The 24,016-nt window shown below is 45.5% G+C and overlaps 1 protein-coding gene across 2 annotated transcripts in view; it reads left to right on the top strand.

The window, feature by feature from the left end:
* The first annotated feature begins 3,334 nt into the window (after nucleotides 1-3,334).
* The window catches only part of LOC142743380 (methyltransferase-like protein 27), a 67,822-nt gene continuing 47,140 nt past the window's right edge, over nucleotides 3,335-24,016 (top strand). For both annotated transcript variants that reach the window (XM_075854106.1, XM_075854103.1), the window contains exon 1: nucleotides 3,335-3,416. The gene's annotated coding sequence lies outside the window, so the exon portion shown is untranslated. The remainder of the gene's footprint in view (nucleotides 3,417-24,016) is intronic.

Here is a 24,016-nt window from a genome sequence, read left to right as displayed (position 1 = left end):
TCTAACAGAATGTCGACGGTTAAAGGAAGGTAAACCGGTAGCACCCAAGGCACTCTTGATGGTACTTGCATTCACGGTGTATGGCCTCACATATGCCCCAAGACTGCAAGGATCGATGTGGTAAGATCGAATTGGTTTGTCCCAGGTTTTACAGCTGATGCTGCTAAATTCTGGTGTAGCATCTAGATCATAATTAGGACTTCTTCACAGGGTTTTTGTTCTTTTCACACCATGTAGGACATCTGCAGCTTAAAGCGTTTTTTTTTTTTTTCATGCGATTGGAGGGGGGTTTTTGCACTAGCGTTCCACAAGAAGTCTATTGAGAAAAATGACACTGACCCCCAAAATGCTACTAAAACTCCACTAACCAAAACACTGTGAATGTAGACATTTTACTATAGACTTTTAAATAACATTTAGCTAAGTTTTAGCCCCCAAACAAATACACAAAAAAGCCACAGAAAACGCTATTAAAGGGGTTTTCCAGTCCTAAGAAATTGATGACCTATACTCAGGATAGGCCATAAATACCTGAACAGTGGGGGTCCAACTTCTGCCCCCCCCCCCACCGATCAGCAGTTTTGAAGGGCCTGCTGCACTCATATGAGCGCTGCTTCACCTTCATTCCTTACCTGCTCGTACTGTGGGGGAAAAAACTGTGATTCCTCTATTTTTTGGGGGTTTCGTTTTTACCGTGTTTACTGTGCGGTAAAAACAACATGTTCATTTTATTTTACGGGTTAATACGATTAAGGCGATACCAAATTTATATCGTTTTTTATGTTTTACTACTTTTACACTGAAAAAACTAATTGTTGAAAATAAAATTTGTTTTGTGTTGCAATATTCTGTGAGCCATAACTTTTTTTATTTTTTCGTCGATTGAGCGGTATGAGGACTTCTTTTTTGTGGGGCAAGCTGTAGTCTCTGTACCATTTTGGGGTACATTCAACTTTTTGATTACTTTTTATTCTATTTTTTGTGGGAGATAAGGTGACCAAAAAACAGCGATTTTGGGGTTTTAATATTTTTTTATGGCGTTCAGTGTGGGGGTTAAAGGATGTTCCATTGTTATATTTTGGACGTTTACGGACGCGCAATACCAGTTATGTAAAAAAATATTTTTTACATTGCTTTTGGGGGAAATGGGAAAAGGGGTGTTTTTTTAATATATTTTTTTTATATACGTAGGAAAAAAAACTTTATTTAACTGTTTTTTGTTTTTTTTTTACTAGGGGACTTGAACCAGCAATCGTTGGATCGCTTACACAATATACTGCAATACTAATGTATTGCAGTATATCGTGGTTCTGGCAGGCATCTGTTAAGCCCTGCCCCAGCAGGGCTTCATAGGTGTACTAAGATGGCAGACCTGAGGGCCTTTATTAGGCCCCCAGACTGCCGTGACGACCAGCGATTACGCTGCGATGGAACATCAGAGGGGTCCGCCCCCCTCATTCTAACGGCTTTATGATCGCAGAATCTAAGGTGTTGATTGAGCGGGATCCCACTGGTTACACTGAAGTGCTGGCTGTAATACACAGCAGACACGCTCGTTCTATGGAGCAGGCTTAGCTCGTGAGTCCCCCACCCTACCTCCGCTGTATAAATATGGCAACTGTCGGGAAGAGATAACGTGTAACTTACTAGGACAATCTTTCAATGTCCCCCATAGTGCTGGATCTGCATACCAAATTTATATATTTTTTTTATGTTTTACTACTTTTTACAAGAAAAAAACTAATTGTTAAATATAAAATGTATTTTGTGTCATCATTCTGAAAGCCATAACTTTTTTTTTTATATGTCCGTAGATTGAGCGGTGTGAGGGCTTATTTTTTGCAGGACAAGCTGTAGTTTTTAATGACACCATTTTGGGTACACGTGACTTTTGGATAACGTTTTATTCCATTTTTTTGTTGGAGATGAGGTGACCAAAATAAAGCGATTCTGGAGTTTTACATTTTTATATTTTTTACTGCATTAATTAATGTTATATTGTAATAGTTCAGACTATTACAGACGCGGTGATAATTATGTTTATTAATTTTTTTTACAATGCTTTAGGGGGAAAATTAGGTTTTTGAACTCTAAAAATGTAAAGTTTTATTTTTTTTGTACTGAGTTTTAGCTTCTGAATGTAAACAATGTTCCAATTCACTGACATAGATTTTGAAAACTGCGTGGAACTTATTAGCAAAGTATATTATAAAGTTATTGTATTTACATAGAACTTTAAAACCCTTTAACTTAAAAAAAAGTTAGTTTGGAGCTAACGCAAACAGAGGAATTAATATCCAAAAATGCTCTCTTCCTAGTAAAGCGAGTATAAGGCCGGATTCACATGAGTGTTTGTGTTTTGTGTGCGCAAAAAAAACGAGGCGTTTTGCACGCGCAAAAGGTCCATAACAGCAACCGTGTGTTAGCATATGATGCGTGGGTGGCTGCGTGATTTTCACGCAGCCGTGATTTTCACGCAGCCGCCACAATTATGACACTCTGTTTGTATGTTTGTAAACAAAAAAGCACGTGTTGCTTTTCTGTTTTCATTCATAGTCTTGACTACTATATCGCGCATCGCGCGCGGCACACGGAAGTGTTTCCATGTGCCGTGCGCGGTTTTCACGCACCCATTGACTTCAATGGGTGCGTGATGCATGAAAAACTGGCAAATATAGGACATGTTGTGAGTTTTACGCAGCGGACATATGCTGCGTGAAAATCACGGACAGTCTGAACGGCCCCATTGACTAACATAGGTCCATGCGAAGCGCGTGAAAATCACGCTCGTTGCACAGACGTATTATACGTTTGTCTGAATAAGCCCTAAAGGACCTTCTATTTTGTGTAAGGTAAAGAAGTAACTAACACATAATCAACTGCTCAATAATTAGGTGAAGTTTAAAGTACCAATGTGGTATATAATAGGTCCACAGCAATACTTCCACTGGATGAAGATCATTTAGTCTACATCTGGGATACCAAAGCACCAAAAAGTGTTTGGGGTTGAGCTACAGCAGAACATGACAACAGGATAAATCTGTGCCAGGCCAGACTGGTATGTTTACCTCCACTTCTCCTAAATATTGAAATATCCCTCCATGCCACCATCAGCAGGGCATGGTGATCAATTTCCCACTGATCCTTCAAAGCTGTGCTCTTCGGAAAAGAACGTGTTAAAAAATAATTGCAAAAATCCTGTAGACTGTGAACGCAGCTATTAAGGGCGGAGTGCGCATTAGAATGTCCCTTTTACCCTTTCCTTTCCAGAGTGCACAGCTGAGAGGGAACATGAATATACCCAGTCACATAGTTTATAAGTCTGCTGCTGTGCGAGGCAGGACTTCCTTGCTCCCAGTGCATTCTGGGAGCTGGAGTGTATACATTACATACAAGCCTGACGTCCTGCTGCTAAGGTATTGTACTGACAAACGCTGACGTCCATTGTTTCAGCATATTGTTTCCTGGGTGTGACGCTCACCTCAGCTATCAGGAGCTTTAGACCTGCGTTCAGGACAGGACACATATATTCCATTAACCTTTTCATTGTCGTATGTATCTATTTGTTATGGAAGACCAGCAGCTGTCAGTCCATAAATTCAAGCGCACATGGGCGAAATATAAATTAAGACGTGTCTTATGAAATTGTGGAAGTTCTTTTCCAAAGCTCTCGATCCATGTTTTTTAATATATGTAATGAAAATTGGATTAGCCTTTTTACAGAATGAACCTCGTAAGCGGCCATCCAGGCGTTTGACGTTGCCTAGATTATTGTAATATAATAAATAAATAATATACTTTAAGACCCATGCGCACATATTACGTAGCTGTAGGCAATGCGTCAAGGGGAGAATGTCTCCCTAGAAAGGCATGCAATGGAAAATGTGTCGCAACATCATATATATCTAGTGCAGCATCCCCCCCCCCCGAAAAAAAAAAAAACATGCATAGTACCGTCATTATTATATACACTCCTTAACCCCTTAAGGACACAGCCTTTTTTCAAATCTGACGTGTCACTTTATGTGGTAATAACTCTGGAATGCTTTTAATGTATCCAAGCGATTCTGAGATTGTTTTCTCGTGACACTTTGGACTTTATGTTACTGTCACAATTTGCTCGATATATACAGTATTTAATTGTGGAAAAACACCAAAATTTTGCGAAAAATTGCAAAAATTTGCATTTTTCTACATTTTTATGTATCTGCTTGTAAGACAGATAGAAATACCACACAAAATTATTGCTAATTAACAGCCCACATATGTCTACATTAAATTGACAAACTTTTTTGAACATCCTTTTTTTTTTTCCACGATGTTACAAGGCTCAGAACTTTAGCAGCAATTTCTCACATTTTCAAGAAAATGTCAAAAGGCTATTTTTACAGGGGCCAGTGCAGTTGTGAAGTGGCTTTGAGGGCCTTATATATTAGAAACCCCCAATAAGTCACCCCATTTTAAAAACTTCACTCCTCAAAGTATTCAAAACAGCATTTAGAAAGTTTGTTAACCCTTTAGACGTTTCACAGGAATTAAGGCAAAGTAGAGGTGAAATTTACAAATTCCATATTTTTTTTTGGCAGAAATTCATTTTTAATCTATTTTATTTTTGTAACACAGAAGATTTTACCAGAGAAATGCAACTCAATATCTATTGCCCAGATTCTGCAGTTTTTAGAAATATCCCACATGTGGCCCTAGCTTGCTAATAGACTGAAGCACCGGCCTCAGAAGTAAAGGAGCACCTAGTGGATTTTGGGGCCTCCTTTTTAGGCATCATGTCAGGTTTGAAAGGCTCTTGCGGTGCCAAAATAGTGGAAATCCCCCAAAAGTGACCATTTTGGAAACTACAGCGCTTGAGGAAATTATCTAGGGGTATAGTGAGCATTTTGACCCCGCAGAGTTTTTGCAGAAATGATTGGAAGTAGGCCGTGAAAATTAAAATCGACATTATTTCAAAGATAATGTAGGTTTAGAAAAAAAATTCTCATTTCCACAAGGATTAAAGGGGTGTAGTGAGCATTTTGACCCTACAGGGGTTTCATAGACTGTATTATAATTGGGCAGTGAAGATAAAAAAAAATCTTTTCCAATAAGACGTAGCTTTAGCTCCAAATTTTTTACTTTCTCAACAAATAAAGGAAAATAAGAACCCCCCAACATTTGTAAAGCAACTTCTCTGGAGTACGGAAATACCCCATATGTGGTCATAAAGTGCTGTTTGGGCACATGGCAAGGATCAAAAGGGAAGGAGCGGCATTTAGCTTTTGGAGCACAGATTTTGCTGGATTGGTTTCTTGACACCATCGCTTTTGCAAAGCCCCTAAGGTACCAGTAAAGTGGAAACTTCCCAAAAGTGACTGCATTCACGAAACTACACCCCTTGAAGAATTCATCTAGGCGTGTAGTGAGCATTTTGACCCCACAGGTGTTTCATAGATTTTATTAGAATTGGGCAGTGAAAATAAAAAACAATCCTTTTTCTTCAATAAGACGTCGTTTTAGCTCAAAATTTTTCATTTTCTCAACAAATAAAGGAAAAAATTAACCCCAAGACTTGTAAAACAATTTCTCCCGAGTACAGCAATACCCCATATGTGGTCATAAACTGCTGTTTGGTCACTCTGTAGGGCTCAGAAGGGAGGTAGCGCCATTTGGCTTTTGGAGTGTGGATTTTGCTTGGTAGTAGATTTGTTTGAGTATTGCTGGTGTTTCCATTTATAATGTGGGGGTACATGTAAGCTGGGCAGAGTACATCAGTGGCATAGTCAGGTGGTATAATAATGGGGTAAAAAAAAAGAATAAAATAATCCATAGATGTGTGTTACGCTGTGAAGCAATCCTTTCTGCACAGGCCAGTGTCGCACTGATAAATGTCCTTTCTTATCCCCCTTTTGGTCCACACTCCGCACCTTTGCAGTTTGGGGAATTTTGCTGGGCAGTGTTGTCCTGGTATAATACGGGCACCCTCGCTTCCAGCAGATATGTTTGGGCAATCCCCTTCCTGGTTCCCTAATTTTAGGGGCCTTGTTAATTCGTCACTTGAAACAGAAGAAATGTTCAAATGGGACCTGCAGAACTGCATATTTTTTCTTTCCTGACTTATTGGAGCCTTAAAAATTTTTTTTTCATAGACGTAGTAACATTAGGGCTGTATTTTTGTGAGACAAGGTGTAGTTTTTATTGGTACCATTTTGGGGTACATGCGACTTTTTGATCACTTGTTATCCTTTTTTTTTTTTGGAGGCCAAGTGACATAAAAAACAGCAATTCTGGCAATTTTTTTTAGTTATTTTTATATAGCGTTCACCATGCATCATAAATTACATGTTAACTTTATTCTATGGGTCAGTACGATTCCGGCGATACCAAATTTATAGAACTGTTTTATGTTTTACAACTTTTTGCACAATAAAATTACTTTTGTAAAGAGAATTTATTTTTTCTGTAGCGAAGTTGTGAGAGCCATAACTTTTTAATTTTGTAGTCGACTAAGCTCTATGAGGGCTTGTTTCTTGCGAGACAAGCTATAGTTTTTATAGATAACAGCAATTACGGCAGTATTTTTTATTTTATTTTTTATGGCGTTCACTGTGCGGGATAAATAACATAATATTTTTATAGTTCAGGTCGTTACGGTCACAGCGATACCAAATATGTATGGCTCTATTATTTTTTTCAATAATAAATGACTTGATAATGGAAAAAGGGCGATTGTGTTTTATGTTATTACTTGAAACTTTTATTGTATTTTTTACAACTTTTTATTTTTTCACACTTTTTTTTACACTTTTCTTTAGTCCCACTAGGGAACTTGAAGCTCCAACTGTTTGTTTGATGTTCTAATACACTGCACCACCTATGCAGTGCAACGTATTATAACTGTCAGTTGTTCACTGACAGCAAGCCGATCAGGCTCTGCCTCCGGATGGGGCATAATTGGCTTCCGTAATGGCAGACAGGAAGCCATTGTTAAGCCTCCTGTTGCCGTAGTAGCAGTCGCCAGCCTTGCAATCTCATGGCAGGCTGCCAATTTGCTACATACCGCTAAGATGCAGCGATCGCATAGGATCGCTGCATTGAAGGGGTTAATGGCAGGAATCGGAGCTAGCACCGGTTCCTGCTGATACATCGGGGTGTCCGCTGTAACATGCAGCGGACCACCACTGCTGATGACGCCGGCTCAGCTTCTGAGCCGGAAGCTGAGCTGGCGCCATCTTGCCAATGGTACAGGAAGCCTTTTAGGCCCCGCCACCAAGCGGGGCATAAGAGGCTTTAGTTGCTGGCAGACCGGGAGGTAAGTATTAGGCCTCCGATCACCTTTGCAGCCACCGGCAACCCAGCGATCACCTTGCTGGGGTGCCGGTGGCTAAAAACTCCTCACATGCTACGATCAGCTCCTGAGCCAGCTCCATCTCCTTCACATACAGTTACGTGGAATTGCATTAAAACACCAGTTCCCATCACGTAACTGTACGTGATTTTGCGGGAAGGGGTTAACATTGAAATTGCAACACCAAGAAGGACAAGCCATAAGGTTATGCAAATCAAGGAAATAGCAGGTGTCGCTAAGATCTGCAAATGATCAAATTTTCAAGCACCTAGCTCCAATCTGCGGCATGTGGTCGGGGCATAAAAGCCAGATTGAAAGCAACGTTTTTAAGCCACATGAAACCTCAAAAATTGGATCAAGTGGTGTGGGATGAATGTGCGATGCCTCCTGTTTGTTGACGTGCCAGTTATCGCCACTTGTCACAAACTGAGTGGGACAAAATCCCTGAACTGAGAGACCTTGGTTCATCACTCTGGCAGATCGCTATACGCCTAGGCTGAGATGTCAGCACTATTCAACGTTGCGTGGCCCGGAGGTTGCAAGTACGACAATGAACAGGAGTGACAGCAAAAGATGCGCAGATTTGAACCTATGCAGGGACGGATCATCTGATTGGAAGAATTGGGCTTAGTGATCCACTCTGTACTGAAAGGGAAATTGGACGTCACATCCCAAGCCTAGGGCGGCAACCAGTTTCGACACAAATCATCAGCAGGCATTTGCATGACATTGGGCTATGAGCCATAAGTCCAGCTACAGGTGTTCCATTGACCACACGCCACCGCTATCATGGTGCACAGCAAGATGGCAATGGAGGCTGGAATGGAGGTCTATCCTCTTCAACGATAAGTCCCGCTTTTGTCTCGGACACAATAATAGCCAGAGACTGGTCTGGAGACGACATGGGCAACGCCATGAAGAGGCCTCCACAAAGGAACGTCACACCTGTCCTACTCCCGGGATTATGGTGTGGGGTGGCCTAATGTACGCGAGCCGGACCCCTCTAGTCTTTATTTCAAGTACACTTACAGCTCGGCGTTACATTGATTTGGTCGTGGATACAGTGGTACGACCATTTCGCCAAAGTGTCCCAGAAGCCGGTTTTAAACTGGACAACGCCAAGGCGCATGTTGCTCGTGCTACAGTGAGCAGCCTGTATGGCCTAAACATGCTACCATGGTGTAATGGCAGGGGGTAGGGAGACGGACAAGTGAGCCCTAATCTACCCGCCACTCTGACCCTGCCTACTTGCAACGACCCGCCCTAGGCGACGGGGTACAACTGGGCGGCAGTCCCTGCGCTCAGTAAGTGCACGACAAACACGACAAACATACAAGGAACACAAGCAAGGAAAAGGGGCCGTTGCCCACGGCAACACCGTGAGCAACCAGAGTGGTGAACGAGCCGAGTCAAGCCAGGAGTGTGCGAGGTACAAAACGAAAAGCAGAAGAGTAGTCGGTAAGCCAGGGTCGGTATGGAGCAGGATCAAAAATAGCAGGAGCTGTAGCTGGGCCAGGAAACCACAAGGAAAGAAACAAAAGCAATAACAAGCACAGAGGGACAGGAAGTGCAGGCTTAAATAGACCGAGGGCGGGAGCTAGCTGAGTCTGGCCAGGTTACGATAGGCTCTCCCACTCCTAAGCCTGCCAGCCTGAATGGTGGAAGCAGGAGTCAGTCTCAGGGATGTATTCTCAGGTGCTGACTGATTAGTTCTGGGAGTTAACCCCGCTGTGCCTGGCAGATCCTTTACAGTACCCCCCCTTTTATGAGGGGCCACCGGACCCTTTCTAAGTGGACCTGGCTTACTGGGGAAACGCAGGTGGAACCTCCTGACCAATACCCCAGCGTGAACATCCCGGGCGGGTACCCAAGTCCTCTCCTCGGGCCCGTATCCTCTCCAATGGACCAGGTACTGGAGGGAGCCTTGGACCATCTTGCTGTCCACAATCCTGGCCACCTCGAATTCCACCCCCTCCGGGGTGAGGATGGGAACAGGAGGTCTCCTCGAGGGAGCCAAGGACGGGGAGCAGCGTTTGAGGAGGGAGGCATGAAACACGTCGTGTATCCGAAAAGACGGGGGTAACTCCAGCCGGAAGGAGACAGGATTGAGGACCTCAATGACCTTATACGGCCCAATAAACCGGGGAGCAAACTTCTTGGACGGAACCTTGAGACGCAAGTTCCTAGACGACAACCACACCAGATCCCCGACCATAAACAGGGGGTTAGCAGAACGTTTTTTATCAGCCTGAGTTTTTTGTACGCTCTGGGACACCTCTAGATTTTTCTGAACCTGGGCCCAGACAGTGCACAGTTCCCGATGAACGACCTCTACCTCAGGATTGTTGGAACTACCAGGTGAAACGGAGGAGAACCGTGGATTAAACCCAAAATTACAAAAAAAAGGAGAGACCCCTGACGAGTTACTGACCCGGTTATTAAGGGAAAATTCGGCGAGGGGAATGAAAGAGACCCAATCAAATTGACAGTCAGAGACAAAACACCTTAAGTATTGTTCTAGAGATTGATTAGTCCTCTCCGTTTGGCCATTGGTTTCAGGATGGAAGGCAGAGGAGAAGGACAGATCAATCCCCAACTTCATACAGAAGGCTCTCCAAAACAATGAAACAAATTGTACCCCTCTGTCCGAAACAATATTGACAGGGACCCCATGGAGACGCAGGATGTGTTTGACAAACAAGGTAGCCAACGTTTTGGCGTTGGGTAGTTTCTTGAGGGGCACAAAGTGGCACATCTTACTGAAACGGTCCACCACCACCCACACCACCGACTTGCCTTGGGATGGAGGCAAATCGGTGATAAAATCCATGGAGATATGTGTCCAAGGTCTCTGGGGAATGGGCAACGAACGCAGTAAGCCCGCTGGTCGGGACCTGGGAGTCTTGGACCTAGCACAAACCTCACAAGCGGCGACGTAGGCCTTAACGTCTTTAGGCAACCCAGGCCACCAGTAATTTCTGGTAATGAGGTGTTTGGTACCCAGGATGCCTGGATGGCCAGATAGTGCGGAGTCATGATTTTCCCTAAGTACCCTTAGCCGGAATTGCAGGGGAACAAACAGCTTGTTCTCAGGAAGGTTCCCGGGAGCTGCACCTTGATCAGCAGCAATTTCAGAGACTAAATCAGAATCGATCGAGGAAATGATTATACCTGGAGGCAAAATACAAGCAGGATCTTCCTCCGAAGGAGGGCTGGCCATGAAGCTACGCGACAGTGCATCAGCCTTAATATTTTTAGACCCAGCCCTATAGGTAACCAAAAAATTGAATCTGGTAAAAAATAACGCCCATCGAGCTTGTCTCGGGTTTAGCCTCCGGGCAGATTCTAGGAAAACCAGATTCTTGTGGTCGGTAAGGACCGTTACCTGGTGCCTAGCCCCCTCCAGGAAGTGGCGCCACTCTTCAAATGCCCATTTAATGGCTAAGAGTTCGCGGTTGCCAATATCATAGTTACTTTCAGTTGGCGAAAACTTCCTGGAGAAGTAGGCACAGGGGCGGAGATGGGTGAGGGACCTGGTACCCTGGGACAAGACAGCCCCCACTCCCACCTCAGATGCGTCAACTTCCACGATAAATGGCTCCATTTGGTTGGGCTGAACCAGCACCGGGGCCGAGACAAAGCACTTCTTAAGGACCTCAAAAGCCTGGACAGCCTCAGGAGGCCAGTGGAGGAGATCAGCACCTTTGCGAGTGAGGTCCGTAAGGGGCTTAGCGATGACCGAGAAGTTAGCAATAAATCTCCTGTAGTAATTAGCAAACCCCAAAAAACACTGTAACGCCTTCAGGGAGGCAGGTTGGACCCATTCCGCCACAGCCTGAACCTTGGCGGGGTCCATGCGGAATTCATGAGGAGTGAGGATTTGACCCAAAAATGGAATCTCCTGTACCCCAAACACACATTTTTCGGTTTTGGCAAACAGTTTATTTTCCCGAAGGACCTGGAGCACCTTCCTGACATGCTCCACGTGGGAGGACCAGTCCTTGGAAAACACCAGTATGTCATCAAGGTACACTACCAGAAAAATCCCCAGGTAATTTCTCAAAATCTCATTTATGAAATTCTGGAAGACCGCAGGGGCATTACACAACCCAAAGGGCATGACGAGGTATTCGAAATGGCCTTCGGGCGTGTTAAACGCAGTCTTCCACTCATCCCCCTCTTTGATGCGAATAAGGTTATACGCCCCCCGTAGATCCAATTTAGAAAACCATTGGGCCCCCTGAACCTGATTAAAGAGATCAGGAATCAAAGGAAGGGGATACTGGTTCCTTACCGTGACCTTATTCAGGCTACGGTAGTCAATGCATGGCCTAAGACCACCATCCTTCTTCCCCACAAAGAAGAAGCCAGCACCTACCGGAGAAGAAGAGGGACGAATGTAACCCTTGGCCAGGGATTCCTGGATATACACTCTCATAGCTTCACGTTCGGGACAAGAAAGATTAAATATCCTACCCTTAGGAAGCTTAGCTCCTGGTACCAATTCGATAGCGCAATCGTATTCTCTATGAGGAGGTAACACTTCGGAGGCCTCCCTAGAGAAAACATCAGCGAAGTCCTGAACAAACTCAGGTAGCGTATTCGCCTCCTTAGGGGGAGAAATAGAATTAACAGAAAAACATGACGTACAACATTCATTACCCCATTTGGTTAGCTCCCCAGTATTCCAGTCAAACGTAGGATTATGCAACTGCAACCAGGGAAGACCTAGAACCAAATCGTACGATAATCCCTGCATCAACAGTACAGAGCATTGCTCCAAATGCATGGAGCCAACAAGGAGTTCAAAAACAGGGGTATGCTGTGTAAAATAACCATTAGCAAGAGGAGTGGCATCGATACCCACTACCGGGACAGGTTTAGGCAAATCAATAAGAGGCATAGCAAGGGACATAGCAAATTCCACAGACATGATATTAGTAGAGGACCCTGAATCCACGAAAGCACTGCCGGTAGCAGACCTACCACCAAAAGAGACCTGAAAGGGAAGCAAGATCTTAGTACGTTTCATATTTACGGGAAATACCTGTGCGCCCAAGTGACCTCCCCGATGATCACTTAGACGCGGAAGTTCTCTGGCTGCAACCTTACGCTTAGGACAGTTGTTCACTTGATGCTTGTCGTCCCCACAGTAGAAGCAGAGACCATTCTTCCTGCGGAATTCTCTACGTTGTTGGGGGGACACGGAGGCCCCGAGTTGCATAGGTATCTCTGAATCTTTCGGGGTGGAACGAAGCAACGGAGCTTCGGGAGGCATCATGGGGGAGTCGGAGGAGAAAGCACATAAACGTTCACGTTGTCGTTCCCTGAGACGTCGGTCAAGTCGTATCGCTAAAGCCATAACCTGGTCTAGGGAGTCAGAAGAGGGATAGCTAACTAGCAGGTCTTTCAGGGCATTCGAGAGACCCAACCTAAACTGGCACCTTAAGGCAGGGTCATTCCACCGAGAAGCTACGCACCACTTCCGAAAGTAAGAGCAATACTCCTCAACAGGTCTCTTACCCTGACTTAAGGTCACCAGCTGACTCTCGGCAAAGGCAGTCCTGTCAGTCTCGTCATAAATAAGTCCGAGAGCAGAAAAGAAACAATCAACGGAGGAAAGTTCAGGGGCGTCAGGAGCCAAGGAGAAGGCCCACTCTTGGGGCCCTTCCTGGAGCCGGGACATAATTATACCCACCCGCTGGCTCTCAGAACCTGAGGAATGAGGCTTTAAACGAAAGTAAAGCCTACAACTCTCCCGAAAGGAGAGAAAAGTCCTCCGGTCCCCTGAGAACCGGTCGGGCAACTTGAGGTGGGGTTCAAGAGGTGCGGTGAGGGGAACTACCAGGGTAGCATCAGGCTGGTTGACCCTCTGAGCCAGGGCCTGGACCTGTAGGGAGAGACCCTGCATTTGCTGAGCCAGGGTCTCACGGGGATCCATAGTGGTGTCAGGGACCAGGGGTAGACTAGGTATGGGCTTGTTGTTATGTAATGGCAGGGGGTAGGGAGACGGACAAGTGAGCCCTAATCTACCCGCCACTCTGACCCTGCCTACTTGCAACGACCCGCCCTAGGCGACGGGGTACAACTGGGCGGCAGTCCCTGCGCTCAGTAAGTGCACGACAAACACGACAAACATACAAGGAACACAAGCAAGGAAAAGGGGCCGTTGCCCACGGCAACACCGTGAGCAACCAGAGTGGTGAACGAGCCGAGTCAAGCCAGGAGTGTGCGAGGTACAAAACGAAAAGCAGAAGAGTAGTCGGTAAGCCAGGGTCGGTATGGAGCAGGATCAAAAATAGCAGGAGCTGTAGCTGGGCCAGGAAACCACAAGGAAAGAAACAAAAGCAATAACAAGCACAGAGGGACAGGAAGTGCAGGCTTAAATAGACCGAGGGCGGGAGCTAGCTGAGTCTGGCCAGGTTACGATAGGCTCTCCCACTCCTAAGCCTGCCAGCCTGAATGGTGGAAGCAGGAGTCAGTCTCAGGGATGTATTCTCAGGTGCTGACTGATTAGTTCTGGGAGTTAACCCTGCTGTGCCTGGCAGATCCTTTACACATGGCCTGCAGCGTCTCTGGACTTGTCTCCCATCAAGCACAACTGGGACGTCATTGGTTGGCAATTGCGAAGAGAGCTGCCAGCAGACAATCTTGATGATTTGCATGCCCAAGTGCATTCAGCGTGGTATAATGGTATAACATTCCTCAGACAACCATTAATAACCTCATTGATAGCATGCCAAGGCGTGTAAGTGCGTGTATTTCTGCGCGAGGTGCTCATACTCCATACTAAATAAATCAAGATGTTTGGAATATTTTGTTTCCATTTTTTTTATCGTTTTCATATGATTAACATGTCTATCGATCCTGTGATTTCCACAATTCCAAAACGCTTACTTCTCTGTGTTGCAATTTCAATGTTGAAGAGTGTTGTATCCCATCCACTACTATGTACCATCTGGACATTTTGGTATATTACTACAGTGGCTAAAAGAACAAAATGTGTAAACATACCGTATGAAAGTCGGGGTCTTGACACCATTATGGTATGTTTACATACTGTGGAAGTCAGGGGTCCCCCTCAAGAAGCATTTGCTTCTGGGTTAGATTATGTTGCTGTACAGAAGCAACATATGGTGGCACAAAGGGCCTCCTTCAATGTAATATGTAACTGCATGGACTATGGGTCCTGCTAGACAAGCTCTGCATACATGACTTTCCCTTGAGGCCTAGGAGATTTGACTGTAATGATCCAACCTGATGAGATAATCGCCCATGTGCCCATAATAACAATTCACTTGTCTGCAGGGGCGTAGCTAGAGGCTCATGGGCCCCGATGCAAAAATTCTTACTGGGCCCCCCCCCCCCCCCCCGCAAACTTCTCATGGCCTAAGTGACCCAACAATGCAGCACTAGCAGCCGGGGCGTCACTAAGGCTGGGTTCACACACACTTTTTATGGACGTTATTCGGGCGTTTTAGCATTGAATTACGTCCGAAAATGCGGCTCAAAAGCGTCGGCAAACATCTGCCCATTCATTTGAATGGGTCTAACGATGTTCTGTGCCGACGGTCATTTTTTTTTACGCGCCGCTGTCAAAAGGCGGCGCGTAAAAAAGTGCCTGTCACTTCTTCAGACGTAAATGGAGCCGTTTTCCATGGACTCCATGGAAAACCAGCTTCAATTACGTCCGTAATGGACGCAGCGAAAGACGCCTGCACATGCCATTACGGCTGAAATTACGGTGCTGTTTTCTCCTGAAAACAGCACAGTAATTTCAGCCGTAACAGACGCTGCCGTGTGAACATACCCTCAGGGCTTAAAATGTCAGGAGAAATAGCCCCAATACATATGTGTCCGCCCCAAAAAAAAGTGTGTATATGAGACAGCATAGCATATCTATAGCACTACGACCCTATAAACTATGGATAGGATTAGATACAGTGGCTGAGCAGACAGTATCACACATGATAGGCTTAGATACAGTGGCTCAGAAGGCAGTATCACACATGATAGGATTAGATACACAGCTCAGCAGACAGTATCACACATGATAGGATTAGATACAGTGGCCCAGCAGACAGTATCACACATGATAGGATTAGATACAGTGGCTCAGCAGACAGTACCACACATGATAGGATTAGATACAGTGGCTCAGCAGACAGTACCACACATGATAGGATTAGATACAGTGGCTCAGCAGACAGTATCACACATGATAGGATTAGATACAGTGGCTCAGCAGACAGTATCACACATGATAGGATTAGATACAGTGGCCCAGCAGACAGTATCACACATGATAGGATTAGATACAGTGGCTCAGCAGACAGTACCACACATGATAGGATTAGATACAGTGGCTCAGCAGACAGTACCACACATGATAGGATTAGATACAGTGGCTCAGCAGACAGTATCACACATGATAGGATTAGATACAGTGGCTCAGCAGACAGTACCACACATGATAGGATTAGATACAGTGGCTCAGCAGACAGTATCACACATGATAGGATTAGATACAGTGGCTCAGCAGACAGTATCACACATGATAGGATTAGATACAGTGGCTCAGAAGGCAGTATCACACATGATAGGATTAGATACACAGCTCAGCAGACAGTATCACACATGATAGGATTAGATACAGTGGCTCAGCAGACAGTACCACATGATAGGATTAGATACAGTGGCTCAGCAGACAGTATCACACATGATAGGATTAGATACAGTGGCTCAGCAGACAGTACCACACATGATAGGATTAGATACAGTGGCTCAGCAGACAGTACCACACATGATAGGATTAGATACAGTGGCTCAGAAGACTATCACACATGATAGGATTAGATACAGTGGCTCAGCAGACAGTATCACACATGATCGGATTAGATATAGGGCCCAGCAGACAGTATCATACATGATTGGATTAGATACACAGCTCAGCAGACTGTATCACACATGATAGGATTAGATACAGGGCCCAGCTCGCTGACATTGCGGATGCAGCGCTGGACCCAGGATAGGTAAGAATAATAATTTTGCTTCTTTATGTGTTACTGATTATTTTTGTGTGTTTGTGTTTTTTTTTACAGGTTCGGTTGTTGGACTTCGGATTCGAGGACTTCAATGACGGCGTTTTTTTTATTCTCAATAAAATGGTTAATGGGGGTTGTGTTTTTTTATTTCAATAAAATATTTTTTCTATGTGCTTGTATCTTTTTAAACTTTATTATCACCGCCTTAATAATGGCCGCTGGCTGATTAACAACCTCCATTACTAAGGCGGGGCTTAATGTTAGCCGGTGCAGAGGCAAACACTAACCCCCATTATTACCCCGGTACCCACCGCCACCAGGGGTACTGGGAAGAGCCGGGTACAAACCAGTACCCGACCATCTGTAGTGACGGGCAGGCACCGGGGTGGCCGCAGGCTGGTAGTATTAGGCTGGGGAAGGCCAAAAACAGTGGCCCTTCCCACCCTTGTAATGCTGCCTGCTGCTGCTGTGTTGTATCTGGCTGGTTATGAAAATTGGGGGGGACCCGACATCGTTCTTTCCAATTATTTTTTTTTTTTTTAAATGACGTGGGGTCCCCCCCATTTTCATAACCAGCCAGATACAATAAAGCAGCAGCAGGCAGCATTACCAGGATGGGAAGGACCACTGTTTTTGGCCTTTCCCCTCCTGATAATACCAGCCTGCCACCACCCCTGTAGCCGACCATCACTACAGATGGTCAGGTACTGGATCGTACCCGGCTCTTCCCAGCACCCCTGGTGGCGGTGGGTACCGGGGTAATAAAGGGGGTTAGTGTTAGCCTCTGCATCCGCTAACACTAAGCCCCGTCTTAGCAATGGATGCTGTCAATCAGCCGGCGGGCATTACTAAGGCGGTAGTAATATAGTTTAAAAAAAAAAACCACAAAGACAAAGAAAAAATATTTTATTGAAATAAAAAAAAAACCCACACAACCCTCATTAACCATTTTATTAATAAAAAAAAAGCTGTCATCGAAGTAGTCCTGGAATCCGCCGTAGTCCAACGACCGAACCTGTAAGAAAACACACAAAAAATGATTAGTAACACATGTGTTCGGGTATGTGCACACACACTAATTACGTCCGTAATTGACGACGTATTTCGGCCGCAAGTCCCGGACCGAACACAGTGCAGGGAGCCGGGCTCCTAGCATCATAGTTATGTACGATGCTAGGAGTCCCTGCCTCGCTGCCGGACAACTGTCCCGTACTGAAAACATGATTACACTACGGGACAGTTGTCCTGCAGCGAGGCAGGGACTCCTAGCATCGTACATAACTATGATCCTAGGAGCCCGACTCCCTGCAGTGTGTTCGGTCCGGTACTTGCGGCCGAAATACGTCCGTCAATTACGGACGTAATTAGTGTCTGTGCACATACCCTAAGGCTTAGATACAGGGCCCATGTGTGATACTGTCTGTGGGACCCTGTATCTAAGCCTACCACAAGGTAGGCTTAGATACAGGGTCCAGCAGACAGTAATCTTATACAGTATAAGATTACTGTGTGCTGGGGCCCTGTATCTAAACCTACAGTGTGGTAGGCTTAGATACAGGGCCCAGCAGACAGGATCACGCATGGGCCATGTATCTAAGCCTACCATGTGATTGGCTTAGATACAGGGCCCAGCAGACAGGATCACACAATCTGTGATCCTGTCTCATGGGCCCCCTAAGCCTGCTACATCGTAGGCTTAGGGGTTGTGCAGTCCCTAAACATTGATGGCCTATCCACAGGATAGGCCATCAATAGCTGATGTGTCTCCCGGGACCCGCAAATCAGCTGTTTTGAAGGGGCCGCAGCACTCGTACGAGAGCCGCTTCCCCTTCATTTCACTACTCGCTCACACTGTGAATCGCCGACACCGATTCACAGTGTGACCGGAATGAAGTGACAGGAATGAAGGGGAGCAGCCCTCGTACGAGTGCTGCGGCCCCTTCAAAACAGCTGATTGGCGGGTCCCGGAGTCAGACCCCGCCAGTCAGGGCTAAGCTTACCTTCCTCTTCGACCGCGGCGGGAGTTCTGTAGTCTCGATGCTGTGCGCGGCGGCATAGCGCTGTGACGTCATGCGCTGCGCACAGCGCTTGCCGTCAGGACCTCCGCTGCGATCCGGAACCAGGAAGGTAAGTAAAGTATGTTACTATAGTAACAGGGGCCCGCGGCCCGAGTTACTATAGTAACTTTTTATTGATGTGGTGCGGGGGGGCCGTGGGCCCCCCTGGCTTCGGGGCCCGGTCGCAATTGCGACCGCTGCGACCCCTATAGCTACGCCAGTGCTTGTCTGTACTTACTGGCCAAATATGAGAATTATTTTCTAGTAAAAATGTAAGTTCTTTACAAGGTTAAAGAAATCACTCAATTCTTAGAAATGACTTGCACTGTGCAGAGCCAGAACATTTACGACAGATCAGTTCTCTATTAAAGCTCTCTAGAAGATCTGAACTTGAAAAAGCCACATCAATAGTCTTCCAGAAACTAAACGTTGACTTAAAGGCTTTGTTCCAATATTTTAGTCATATCTGGAAGATGTAAAGTTTTTGGAATGTATATAAATGCAGACTATTCATTTCAATTGGAAATAATCCATATGGATGTTTAACATAGCATTTAGTACAATATAGAACAACATGGTTGTCATCAGCTTTGTGGAGTCATGTTGAAATAGATGATGACAAGCTGCCAACGTGCCACGGTATCTACACCACAAGTACTTCTTTACCCATTGTTTATCTTTAGTCTTTGTATCTACCGGTTAGAAGATTGTTTCTGTAACTTTGAAACTCCAAAGCCCTGATCTATATTGTACATAGGCCCATCTGTACGCCAGTGATATTGCCATACTGTACAACAGTGGTCTGCAACCTGTGTCTCTCTAGCTGTGGTAAAACTACAATTCCCAGCATGTTTAGGGTGTCTGATCTGGGGTCTGTATCGTAGGGTCTGCATTAGTTTGACTGTCTGTATTTTTTTTTAGAACATTTGGTCTGGGGTCTGTCTTAGTTTGGAGTCTATATTTTTTTTAAAGGCCTGGTCTGGGTCTGTATTTAGTTTAGGGGTCTGTATTTATTCTTGGGTCTAGTTTAGAGGGTATGGTCTGAGATCTGTATTTGTTTAGGGATCAGGTTTATTCTGAGGTCTGTATTAGTTTAGGAGGTCTGGTTTGGGGGTATCACGGTTCTCACCGGTTTGTTTGTGGATCCCCTGTGTCGTCTGGGAGATGGTGCTTGTAACCCAGGGCAACGCTTGGCACAGCAGGTTTGGCGGCAGTCAGATGAATAGGCCAGATGTCAGGACAGGCAGCAGACATAGTTACAGGTATAGATATCAATAGGTCAAGGCAGGCGGCAGCAAGGATAGTACAAGTTCAGGCAGAGTTGGAAAAAATACAAAGAAGAGCAACGAAGCTAATAAGGGACATGGAGAATCTAAGTTATGAGGAAAGATTAAAAGAACTGAACCTATTTAGCCTTGAGAAAAGACGACTAAGGGGGGACATGATTAACTTATATAAATATATGAATGGCACATACAAAAAATATGGTGAAATCCTGTTCCATGTAAAACCCCCTCAAAAAACAAGGGGGCACTCCCTTCGTCTGGAAAAAGAAAGGTTCAACCTGCAGAGGCGACAAGCCTTCTTTACTGTGAGAACAGTGAATTTATGGAATAGCCTACCGCAGGAGCTGGTCACAGCAGGGACAGTAGATGGCTTCAAAAAAGGCTTAGATAATTTCCTAGAACAAAAAAATATTCGCTCCTATGTGTAGAAATTTTTTACTTCCCCTTTCCCATCCCTTGGTTGAACTTGATGGACATGTGTCTTTTTTCAACCGTACAAACTATGTAACTATGTAACTATGTAAAAAATCCAGACAAAGGCAGAAGACAAGGTAACAGGGAAAACTGGGTACAGGGAAGCTCACAGGGATATCTTGGTTGAACAAGCAAAGATCTGATGTAGGTGGGTCCTTAATAGGAAGTCTTAGGATTTTGACACATGCCGGCCCTTTAAGAAGGGAAGAGTCAGCGCGTGCGCCCTCTAGTGGCTGCAGCCGACATAGTGGATGATGGCCGTGGAGGGAGGTGAGAGATGCAGTTACCTGATGACGCCCAGAGCCTGCAGAGCGTCTGGATCGGGTGAGTGGAGCTCGGAACGAGCATGAGGGAATGGAGGGTGCAGGGACCGGAGCAGAGGCCATGGAAGCAGCGGGGAACGGCATGGCAGTCGTTACAGTACCCCCCTTTTATGCCCCCTCTAATTTGGCTTGCTTGGGAACCTTCGTTCAAAGTCCTTGATGAGATCTGGGGCGTTGACATTCTCCACGGGTTCCCATGATCTCTCCTCAGGACCATAATCCTTGCAGTTCACCAGGTACCACAATCTCCCCCGTGTGCTTTTGACATCAAGGATCTCTTTAATCTCAAACTCAGCATCAACTGCAGGAGCAGGATGGACAGGAACTTTTTGGGAAAATTGGTTGAATATTGTAGGTTTCAGCAGAGAAATGTGGAAGGAATTAGAGATTTTCAGAGAGACTGGGGAAGGCGAAGTCTGAAAGTTACTGGATTAATCTGTTCTGTTATCTCATAATGACCCAGAAAACGAGGAGCGAGTTTGTAACAAGGGGTCTTCAGTCGTATGTACCGGGTGGACAGCCAGACTTTATCCCCAGGAAAGAGCTGCGACGGTATCCTGCGTTTTTTATCAGCGTTTCTCTTGAACCTGGCTACGGCTTTGTGGATGGAGTCCTTGGCCTCCTGCCATATATGTACAAAGTCACGATGGACCATGTTAGTAGCTGGAACCACAGAAGGTACAGAAACTGGTAGAGGTATTCCTGGGTGCTGGCCATACACCAAGAAGAAAGGAGAAGAGCGGGTAGATTTCCCCGTATGGTTGTTGTAGGCAAATTCGGCCCATGGAAGTAGACTTGCCCAGTCGTCTTGTCGTGGAGACACAAAATTCCTGAGGAAACTTTCAAGTATTTGATTTATCTGCTCTACTTGACCATTGGATTGAGGATGGTAAGCGGAAGAGAAGTCAAGTTTGACTTCCAGCATTTTGCACAAGGCTCTCCAGAACTTGGATGTGAACTGTACTCCTCTGTCAGAAACAATATGTTTAGGAAGACAATGAAGGCGAAAGATGTGCTTGACAAACAGCGTTGCCAGTCGGGAAGATGACGGAAGGCCTGAAAGGGGTACAAAATGCACCATTTTGGAAAAGCGATCCACGACTACCCAGATCACGGTACACCCAGCAGAACTTGGCAGATCAGTAATGAAGTCCATGGCAATGTGCGACCAGGGAGGGTCAGGCACGGGTAGAGGATGCAAAAGACCTGCAGGTCTTAAATGGGAGACTTTATTCTAAGAGCAGATGGAGCATGCTGAAACAAAGTCTTTAGTATCTTGGAACATGGAAGGCCACCAGTACTGACGGCTAATCAAATTGAGAGTCTTTTTGATGCCAGGGTGCCCAGAAACCCTGGAGGCATGACCCCAGCAAAGAACACAATCCCTTTGTTTAGGGGGTACGTAGGTCTTCCCTCGGGGAATGTGTACTACTTCAGCCGGGGCAGCTATCATAATGCGTTCTGGATCTATAATGAACTGGGGACTGGGCTCTTGATCTGTGGGGTCAAAAGAGCGAGATAAGGCGTCAGCCTTGGTATTCTTTCCAGCGGGTCTGTAGTGAAGATGGAAATCAAATCTGGAGAAGAATAATTCCCACCGTGCTTGGCGAGGATTTAGGCGTTGAGCAGATTGCAGGTAAAGGTGGTTTTTATGATCTGTGTAGATGATGATGGGATGCCGTGCACCCTCTAGCAAATGTCTCCACTCCTCCTGGGGCCAATTTAATAGCCAAAAGTTCTTTATCTCCAATACCATAATTTTTTTCCGCAGGTGTAAATGATTTGGAGAAAAAGCCACAGGCCACATGTTTTCCTCTACAACTCTTTTGTGAAAGAATAAGTCTGACTCCCACAGATGAAGCATCGACCTCCAGAACAAAGGGTTGGGTGGAATCCGGTCTATGTAGGACTGAAGCATAAGAGACGGCAATTTTAAGAGCTTGGAATGCGGCTTCGGCCTCTGTAGTCTAGTCTTTCGCATTAACCCCCTTTTTGGTCAGTGCAGAAATAGGAGCTGTCATAGAGGAGAAGTGAGGAATAAACTGGCGGTAATAATTTGCGAATCCCAGCAGGCGTTGGACAGCTTTGAGTCCTTGCGGACGAGGCCAGTTGAGAATTGAGGACAGCTTGGCTGGATCCATTTGAAGCCCTTGGTCGGAAATGACATACCCCAGGAAAGGCAGGCTGGTTTTCTCGAAGAGGCATTTCTCCAGTTTAGCAAACAGAGAGTTCTGTCGCAAAACGCTGTAACACTTGGCGCACATGCACACGATGGGTTTGAATATTAGGAGAAAAGATTAAAATGTCATCTATGTATGTCATCTACCACCACACAGCAGTACAACAGATCTCGAAAAATTTTATTAACAAAGGCCTGGAAAACCGCAGGAGCATTACAAAGTCCAAAGGGCATGACGAGGTATTCAAAATGCCCATCACGAGTGTTGAACGCGGTTTTCCATTCGTCTCCTTCGCGGATACGAATCAGGTTATAAGCTCCACAAAGGTCTAGTTTGGTGAAAATTCTCGCCCCCTGTAAGCGGTTCAAGAGTTCAGAGATCAACGGTAATGGATACTTGTTTTTTAACGTGATATTATTCAACCCACGGTACTCAATGCAATGACCCAGGGAGCCATCTTTTTTTCCCCACAAAAAAAAACCCTGCGCCAGCAGGAGAGGAGGACTTACGGATGAATCCTCTCTCCAGATTCTCTTGGATATACCGAGACATGGCCTCCGTCTCGGGCAAAGACAGGGGGTAGACTACCTCTGGGAGGCGTGTTGGGGATCGGGTCTATGGCACAGTCGTATGGCCTGTGAGGTGGCAGCGATTCAGCTTGTTGTTTACAGAAAACATCAGAGAAGCTTTTATATGGAGTAGGAAGTCCTCCTGAGTTAGGTACTGTAGGCTGAGGCATGGGTGGACGAATAGTTTGTAGACAATGTTGGTGACAGAAGTCACTCCAGCGGGTAATTTGACCTCAAGTCCAGTCAATAACAGGTGAGTGCTTCTGAAACCATGGTAGACCCAGTAGCAAAGGGTTCAGAGTGTTCTTTAAAACGTAGAAGGAGATACGTTCCTGGTGCAGCGCCCCTGTTAACATGAAAATTGGCTCAGTGACAAGATAGATAGTCTCCTGTAGAAGCCTCCCATCCCCAGAAGCAATGGACAAAGGTTGGGTTAGTTCTTGAACTGGGATTTTGCAGCAATTAACCAGGGACTGGCACAGAAAATTCCCAGCGGATCCGGAATCTAGAAAGGCTTGAACGCAGAAAGTGGCTCCTGCAAAGGACAGTTTTGCCGGTATGGTCATATTTTGAGAGGGTGGTACTCCACCTAGGGTAGCCTCTCCTACTTGCCCTAGGAGTTGGAGTTTTCGAGCCTCACTGGACAGTCCTTGAGGAAGTGCGTTTTACCACCACAATATAGACATAAATTCAACTTGCGTCTTTTCTGGCGCTCCTCATGCGTGAATCTTGTTCTCTCCACCTGCA

This window comes from Rhinoderma darwinii, chromosome 2 (genome assembly GCF_050947455.1).
Source record: "Rhinoderma darwinii isolate aRhiDar2 chromosome 2, aRhiDar2.hap1, whole genome shotgun sequence".
Taxonomy (NCBI): Eukaryota; Metazoa; Chordata; class Amphibia; order Anura; family Rhinodermatidae; genus Rhinoderma; species Rhinoderma darwinii.
Note: the sequence above shows the minus strand (reverse complement) of the source record. Positions and strands in the feature narration are given on the sequence as shown.